This window comes from Heliangelus exortis, chromosome 19 (assembly GCF_036169615.1).
Source record: "Heliangelus exortis chromosome 19, bHelExo1.hap1, whole genome shotgun sequence".
Classification (NCBI taxonomy): domain Eukaryota; kingdom Metazoa; phylum Chordata; class Aves; order Apodiformes; family Trochilidae; genus Heliangelus; species Heliangelus exortis.
Genome location: NC_092440.1, coordinates 4,559,569 through 4,568,562, shown reverse-complemented (window position 1 = coordinate 4,568,562; position 8,994 = coordinate 4,559,569). Strand labels below are relative to the sequence as shown.

Here is an 8,994-nt window from a genome sequence, read left to right as displayed (position 1 = left end):
ACATTTTGTCTATCCTGAAAGCTGCAGGGCCCAACTCAAGGTTCAGGAAGGCAGTATTTCACACTGGTGTTGAGAAACAAGGGATGTTTTGTTTTTGAGGCTACCAACTGAGCTGGCACTTCAGCAGCTGCTCAATGGTCTGCCCTGAAACACGAGAACCCCACTAATTATGCCTTGGCAAGTGCTGTGGCTGCACAGAGGAAAGGTGGAGGAGCCTTTTTACATACACCTGTCTCTCTCTGATCATAAACACAAAACTTGAGTCATCACGTGCTGCCCACCCTCCTGTACTTTGCCACAAAACCATGCTGCACTAATAAGCTCTCTGGGATTACACAAACCTTAATTCATAAGGGGGTTATGTCACTGGCATGTGTGGTCACCACTCTTGCCATACCCAGTCTCTCCAAGTGCACAGATACTGGAACATCATCAGCTGTAGGGAGAATAGTTCAAGGTACATCAGACAGTGACATCTTTGAGGACTTTCCTGCTCAGCATGCACACTCTGCACACATCTCTGCAGGTTCCCCTCTTGCAACAACATGGGTTTTGTTCACATAAATTTTTATCCTATAAGCAAACCAGTTATTCATTTTACCTGCATTGTCAAGAGTGTTTGTTGCATCTGCAGATTCAGGTCAGCTTTCTTTTTTAACTACAACCAGCCAGAAACACATCCACCAAGATACACCTCTCCCAGAAACACACAGGCACAATGCCAACATCATCTCTCAAGTACACATCCCTGTTCCTGCAGTATCATGCACACAAATCTTGGACTAAAGTTGGCACCATTTGGAAGGAAACATCATCCCCATCATCCCTAGAGCTGCCATTTTGTTTGAACAGACACACATCACCTGCATGCCTCACTCACACACTCATCTTGCAGGTCACCTCATTCTTCTGCTTTCAGACAGGGGTGCATTTCACCACAGCTTCAGCTAAAAATACAGCAATGAAGAATGCAGTTCCCTAAGATTTGTGACACTACCAAGAGATGATTGTTTGCTGCCCTACCCTCTCACCTACCAAGTGGGTTTTAAACAATATTTAGCAAGCAGTATTTTCTCATTAATTTAAGAAAATAGCCATTTGAAACATCAGAGAGCCAAGGCAGGGAGAGAGACAGCAATAACTGATAAATCACTTGATCTCTGGTCAGTATTGGATGCAAGATGAATCTCTAAATCAAAATATTTTAGAGACTTAATCTCTGGTTGATCTGGTGTGGTCTAACCAAGCAGAGTTTCATACCTTCACAGTTCACTCTGTTTTCAAGTCAGAAACCTAATTTCTCAGGATAAAATAAAAGAGTAAAGACAGTGGTAATAAAAGAAAATATGATTAGCTTGTGATTCACATCTGATCTCAGGAATATAATCGAATTTAAGACCTTTCATTGATTTAGACCTCTATTGCTAATGCTGCATTTGAAAGGAAAGTGAATGATTCTTGGTGGTTTGGATGTGCTTCAAAAACTGAATTTTTTTCTCCACCTTCAGCTATCTCATTTATGTGTTTTGTTTGATTTGTGTGGAAGAAATCAACAGAAGAGATTAGTTTCTGAACTATTAAGAGGAAGATAAAGATCATCCATTTAATCTTTTCTAAAGAACGAAAACCCCCAAGGCAGCTCTGCATTGTCTGTCTTCCTTTAGCAAAAAGCCCTGTTTTCCACTGACCTCTTAAAGATTGCTTCTACTTTCTTGAATTTCAGGGATGTTGGTGATACACCCCTACATCACTCTGCTAGCACCTGATGGCCCATTACAGATCCCAATGGGTTCGTTTCAACGCAGTGATACTGAAAACTGTCTGCCCTCCCCCAGCCTGACTACCAGGGAAGGGGATTAGATTAATATAAGATAAAAATAAATAAAATCTGGGGGAGAGAAAACACAAAGCACAACATGAAAAATAAACAACACTTTGGTACCTTGTTTCCCATCCTCCTCCACAAACGGTGTTGTGAATTGTCAACCCAAGCACTAGCCATTTACTCCAAAGCAATATGTGAGATGCTGCATCCAGAAGAGGACAACATGTCCTTCTACCCCTCTCTGATCCCAGATGGGCTGGAAAACACTCAGAGAGTTCTGCAAAGCCAGCAAAACTCAGAAGAGAAATGATCAGAGCTGAGCAGGTGTCCCAGCCATGACAAAACAACATTTTCTGTCTGCTTCAGTGGTGGTGCTTCTGTGGTAGCCACAGACATGAGAAAAAGCAATTAGCCACACAACCCCAGCACATCAGAGGCCTCACCTGCTGCTTACAGAAGGTGCCACAACCTGGGAGGTTCCCCTGTTCAACTGAAACTCACCCATCCCACCTCTTCATCTCTGGCACTGTCAGCCTGCTATAGCTTTTACCCAATACCTTAACAAGATTTTAATTGCAGCAGTATTTGCAACTTGCTTTAAAACAGGAGCAGGCACAGACTTTCTGCTCATGCAGCTAGAAATTTACTGTGTAGGGATAAAATGAAATACAAACCACCTCGAGAAGACAACATATCCAGAGGGAATGCAAAATTTATTACAGACTCATCTACCTCATGCAAGACCTAAAGGTTCGGCAACCAGGTCTGACAAGCCAAAATTAATTAACAACCTGCTTTACTCACTGGGGAAGTGTATATTTAACAGCTCAGGCCCTTGAGGGATCAATATTGCAAGCTTCTTGAAGCTTAAGAAAAATAATCTGTATGACACAACCTGCAGGACAGCTACAATTAGTATTTCTTCTTAAGTCCTTCTTTTATTTTGTTAATTGCATTAATTCTTTCTTGATACCCTGGGCTATGTTCTGGCCTTTTCCCATTATTAAATAAACCTTTCTTGCCACTCACAAACCTGTAAAGCTGTTGCTCTGTTCATTTTTAGTGACTTGGAACACTCTGTTCTCTCTCATATTTCAGCCCCAATGAAAAACTGCTCCTTGAAAATTCAATAAAGCATCTGAACAGCACGTTCCCATGAAGCAATTCACCACTGGAGCTTTTGTTTGGCATCTCCAGTCAGCTTTGGACTAAGGTGTTGCCCCTTTTCTCTCCTGAGGGCCAAAAGCATCGAGGTGAGCCCATGGGCACTGTTTGCTTCAAACCACCCACCTCACACAGCTCATTCCCTGCTCTTGGGCCCGTCAGGCATCCCACTTTGGGACACCAGTGCTCTGTCCCACTGGCACAGAGAAGACTCTGCTCTGTGTACCAGGCTGACATCCATGGCAATGTCTGTGACACTTCAGTCTGACAGCTCCTCTCAGACATCAGCAAAATCTCCAGGGGATCAGCAGCCCTCAGGGCACTCGAAAGACAGTCTGTGGGCACGTAGGTGACAGGCTGCAGCTTCCCAGGCTCCCAAAGGACTGGTTTCTCCTTGTCTGTTTCAGGAAGGGGGAAGCAAAGGCAGCAGGTAGCTTGTGAGGCTATAGGAAAGTCTTCATCAAGGCTCATTCCACAGGTCACAATCTAGCATCTGCTTCTGCCAACATGACCCTTCCCAGGTAAACCATGTACAGATTACCTCACTCCCTTAGGGAGAACCCTGGAATTCACACGTGGCTATATGCAGAAAACTGGTGCTGCTAAAAATCATTTGTTTCCTACTTTCCAAAGCCTGGAGGGGGAGATGCTTGTCAGCTTTTATCCTCTCTTTGAAATCTCTCCAGCTCAGAACAGAATCTCCCTATCTTTTACATCAAGGTCTCTAAGAAATCTTGTCTCTCCCCATTTCTTACCAAGTCACAATGAAATGAGCCAATGTGCTCACAGGCAGATCACAAATCTGCAAAACAACTCGGGCTGTAAAACTACAAAACCAGCTGTCCTTTTGGGGAAAATGATAGGGAAGGCAGCAGTAGCACTGCTCTGCATTGCTCAACAGTTTCCTTTCTCAATTTTGGTGTTTTATGACTCCCTCACACAGAGCAGCTTCCCCATGCCCATGACTGCTCACATAAAACCTGTGTGCCAGAAGCCATCGGGGAGCAGCTTCCCTCCTCCTGCCAAGGATGAAGAGATGTGGCTGGGTGGGGCAAGAAAGAGAGGAGGAGGGAGGCATCACCCATCCAACTAAGATACTTTTTCTGTTCCCCGAGTTGCTTTATTATTGGCTGCAGCTAAATGATCTTTTAGGTCATCTGCTTACTGTAATAGGAGGAAATTAAATATTAATAATAGACTATTTCCCTATAGACTGCTCTTTGTTAACAAAAGATACAAGTGAAACAAAGCAGGCAAAATCATCAGCACACTATGTTGGTGTTGATTTTCAGTTCCCTGGAGCACTTGCAGTTTCCCCTCTGCCTTCCCTGGAGTTCCAGATTCCCACTGTCCTGCACACCTGCCCGTGTGGACACCCACACAAGGGCAGTTCACAGTGGTACCTGGAAATCCTTGTTCTATAAAGGGGCTCCACAGCGTAGTTTGACCCTCCCACATCATTGTTTCAGACTTCAGTCACAACATCACCTGAGGAAGTCATGCAAAAAAAATGCAGGGCCATGGATCTTCTGAAGCACAGAAGATTTGGAGAGGAAAGTCTCCCTCCAGTGTAAATCCTACAGTGAGGTAACAAAATGTTTGGATTGGCTTTGCAAATCCTCCAGAAATACCGAGTGAAATAAGGGCTTCAGGTTTCCTAAACTTGGTCTCATTCCCTCTCACAGGAGAGCAGTAGCCCTCAAAAACATCACTCCACACTCCAGAAAGGCAAAAGAAATGGCTTTTTAAAGATCTGTACTAGAGACACCCATACTGCTGCAGCAGTAACAGCAAGAAAGAGCATCATAAAGCCATAACCTTCAAGCTTATCCCCTGTCTCTCTTCTCCTGTTTATACCCCATCTAAAAATCACAGAACAAAAGCACCCCACAAGTGAAACCCCACTGCACAACAAGCAAATGTTGTAACACAGATGGGCTGGCTGAGAGGAATGGCTAATGCAAAACCAATATTTCAGCTTTGCCTCCAAGGGCTAGAAGTGGATTAATTTTTATTGCAGTAGCGGAAAAGAAGACGAGAAGACATTTGACCATTTTTTTTTTTTTTCCCTAAATGGATGTTATAAATGTTTAAAAGCAAGAAAAAAACTCGCAGTAATTATTCCCATTCTAATGGTCACAAAAAGCCAGAGAGGGCAAAACTAAGTAAAGCTGAATGACCAGCAGTTAAATAAGCCAGATCAAACAAACAAACAAAAGGGAAACGGTTCCCCTGTGCTCATGAGAATGAAGTCTCACTGGGCAGCAGGCATCATGATATATTGCCAAAAGGCACAGAAACATGTTGGATTTTTGAGCAAACCACTTGTATCCAGGACTAATGATGCTGATTTCCCTACAGTGGCATTTCCAAAAATAAAAATAGAGCATCTGGATAAACTTTCATAAGACAGACATGTAAAAAAGCATAATTAAAATAATGTACCATGTCCAGAACCAAAGTTACTACTGCCAATATAATCCACAATGTCTCTGAGGATTCAGTTTTCCTTTCCTGTGTGAGGGAAGGACTCAAAGGAAATTTTGCCTCCCCACAGCCTTAGTAAAGCCAGCTGTGTTCATACATAAGGAGCACTCCCTTCAAGAACAGAGTAGGAGAAATGAAGAAACAGGATATCAAGAGGTGTCCCTCTGAGCAATACAGGCTAGGGAGGAATCTGCTCTGAAAATGTTTATCATATTGCTGATGCATTCATTTTGGTATATTTTAAAATAGGGGAGTAGACTTCTCTCCAGATGTGACTTCACCTCTCATTTGTGTATGAAGTTTGTGGGCAGGCAGTTGAGAATTGGGTACATCTGTTTGTTTTTCTGTTTTTATCCAGTTGTTCCCAAACCCTATTTGCCTTCCCTAGAGGTTTGCTCTCCACCAGGGCTGTTGAGCTCTGCTCCCTCTCCTCTGAGCACTGTCTGCAGCCTGTAAGCACCGTTTGCCTGAGCTCTGCCAGTGAAACAAAACCTCCAGTGCAGGGAGTGCTGTGGTACCAGGTCAGCCAGCATCCTATCCTCTACAGTAGGAGGAATATAACTTTTTCTATCTCTCTCTACGTAACCTAAAATTCTTCCCCAGCTGTCCTTTCCTTTCCTACCCCGATGAGGCATTGTACAATTTGAACAGAGATGAGAAATTCTACCTGCCTGTGAGCCAAAGCAAAGTTATCTCCCTGCATTAGCTCATCTGTGGCCCACACACTGACCTCTCTGAGCAAGGTTTATTACTGAGGACTCACCATGGAGCTCCCATCACAGCCCAAGTCGTTTGACTCAGAGCCACCCACAGTATGAAAATCCTCCATCCTAACACTGCTCATCATGTCCTTCCTCCCCAACTCACTCCCTTCTGTTACCAATTTAAGCAGTGACACAGCACCAGCATTCAGCCTCAGCTCCACAGAGCCTGTCCCACTGCCCGGGCAGCTGAACACCCCCAGAGCTCCCCCATCCTCTGCCCCTGCACTGCCCACCTCTGAGTGTCACATTCACTGCTGGCTCAGTCTCAGGGACTGAGCACGTGCTCCCTGTATCTTGCAATACCAGCTGGTTTTCCCCCAACACAAGAAACCCTGTTTCCTCCCATGGCACAGGGTGTGTCCTGGCCCCTTGCACGCCCAGCATATGTTTTACTCAACTCATTTCACCTCAGCTTCTCAGTTAGAGACCAGTGAAAAAACATTTAGACAGAGAGCATTTAGACCAATGCTGGTGCTGTGTGCTCAGCCCAAAACCCACAGAAATAAATCTTCTGCCTTCTTGGTTTCTTTCCAGCAACTTGCCTTCTGCCATTTTTTACCCCGACTTGCTAATGCTTATTTGCCATCACACTTCATCATCTTGTTAGTGTTTCTGTCTCTGTTTCAAAGCTATTTAAGGCATTTTTAGTATTCTGCCACCCTCTATGGATAAGGAAGGGTTGATGCTCTGATGCTGTCTCAAGGCCACCTGCTCTTACTTTGTCCCTCTCTCTTCTCCTTGCTATGCCTTGCACCATCCTTCTGTCACTCTGGCAAAGTGATTTGTGTTTTCACTGTCACACTCAGCCACACCCATACAACCCTTTCTAGAGGTACTCAAAGTGACTGTTGGGGTTTTTTAATCCCAAGACCTCGATTATAACCCCAATTATTAAGAACTCTCCTGTGGCCCTGCTTACTGATCCCAAAGCCTCAATGTTTAGCTGGTGCTCTGAGGACTCTAACAAAGTCCTTCCAGCATTTCCTAAGCCCTGGGTGGTGTGATGAAAGCACATCCTCTGGCAGCCTCTGACTGCTGGGGCTGGAGGCACTGATGTTCTGGGGTGGAGACAGCATGGGACTGCTGGAGAAAATGAAATTTCTAGTCACTGGTTTCTCCCCTTCTATACCAAATCATTGCACTGAAGAACCAGAACTCATAAATCACATCACAAAATATTTTACTGGACTTGCTAGCTGTTGATGAGTTAGTGTGCTTGTCTAGGGGAAGCAGGATGGCAAGGAAAGCAGCAGCAGGTACCCTGCTACAACAGAGGCACCTCTGTGACACTTGGGAAACAGCCCTTTTCTCCTCTGAAAACTTCAGGTATTTTACAATTTTTGCAGAAGAGATTCATAAAAAACTCCAGCTCTAAAGAAACGTACAAGAATTTCTTAAATGTATGACAACCACAATCCTCACACCTTGCTGTGTAAGTACAAACCAAAGAAGACTCCCAAGGCTGATGGAGCATTGGACTTCAAATACAACAGATGTTAGTTAAGCAGAAATGGATCCCAGGAAGATGCCCAGAAGACATCCCCAAGACTTTAGGACAGTTTCTCCCACGTGGACTCAGTCCATCTCTTGCCTGCTGTAATCATACAGCTAGGATGCACTGTGGCTACATGGAGGAAAAGGAAGATTTCATTTCAGGAATGGAGTGAAAAAGACAAAAAAATCTGTCAATGAATTGCTTTTCCAGTCTGCAGCCCATGAGTACAGCTTCTTAACCATTCTATATCCATACAGCTGTACCAGAGAAAAATAATTGCATAATTATATAGAACGTTGCCAAAAGCACCACAACCCATGCTTTAATAAAAAATAAACCATCATGCTCAAGCAGAGCAAGCTCTGTATTTATCAGCATTTTCAGCACTTATCAAGACACAGGATGACATAAACCAGAAGATTTTTAGGTGTTTTTTAGATGTCAGACAAAGCTAGGTGCCTCAGTTTTAACACATTCAGCTAAAAAGGCCTTATTTCTGGGAGTGAAGCACTTTTTGCAATGAGGGTATTTTAAGGAATCCCTAACCAGGTAGCCATTAGCACAGGTCATTTTTTACCAAAAAATTCAGGCTGTAGAATATGTAAGAAACATTTTTCTGCACGTGGTCCAGAAACTGTAGTGCTGCTGCTGGCAGCCCAAGTCAGTCTGATGTTATTTTCCATCATCCCATTGAACCTGGGCACTGATCTGTGGATTGGACGTATGTGGAAACTGTAATTATTCAAATCAATTTCAATCAGGTGCCTCTCTTCTGAAGATTATATTAAAGAGCCACACACTCCAGAGCTGTCGTTTATCCTGGGAAATGTTTCCTATGGAAAATCCTAGTCTGTGCCCAAGTATATGAACCTCACACTGATACCAAAGTTGTTATCACCACAGAATATGGCATTTAACAGCCTACTGCTCTTAACTCCCAAGCCTCAATGACTGATTCACACCAGGATCTGACAATCCTATCCTGGGGAAGCCTCAAAACCCAAAGTGATAAGTCAAGTTGTAGAGGACTTTCCCAGTACAAGAAGGGGGATGTATAACAGAGCAACATTACAGAACAGGAAAAGAGAGTAGCATCACTTCCCAGTATATGATCTGAAAAGAAAGCAGAATATGCTTATGCTTACACTAGAGCATGTATACTTTTCCTACTTCAGTAAGAAAAAAAAAAGGGGGGGAGGGAGGAAAAAAAGAAGAGATGAGAATTAAGAGGAGAACACAGTCGTCTAAAACCAAAACAA

At 43.7% G+C, this 8,994-nt stretch overlaps 1 protein-coding gene across 4 annotated transcripts in view; it reads right to left on the bottom strand.

The window, feature by feature from the left end:
• SPECC1L (sperm antigen with calponin homology and coiled-coil domains 1 like) overlaps nt 1-8,994 on the bottom strand; it is a 98,235-nt gene that overhangs the window by 13,430 nt on the left and 75,811 nt on the right. For 3 of the 4 annotated variants that reach the window (XM_071763264.1, XM_071763267.1, XM_071763268.1), the window contains exon 22: nt 342-436. The gene's annotated coding sequence lies outside the window, so the exon portion shown is untranslated. Of the gene's footprint in view, nt 1-2; nt 64-341; nt 437-8,994 lie in introns of all 4 variants that reach the window. The other variant, XM_071763266.1, reaches the window with a different exon arrangement.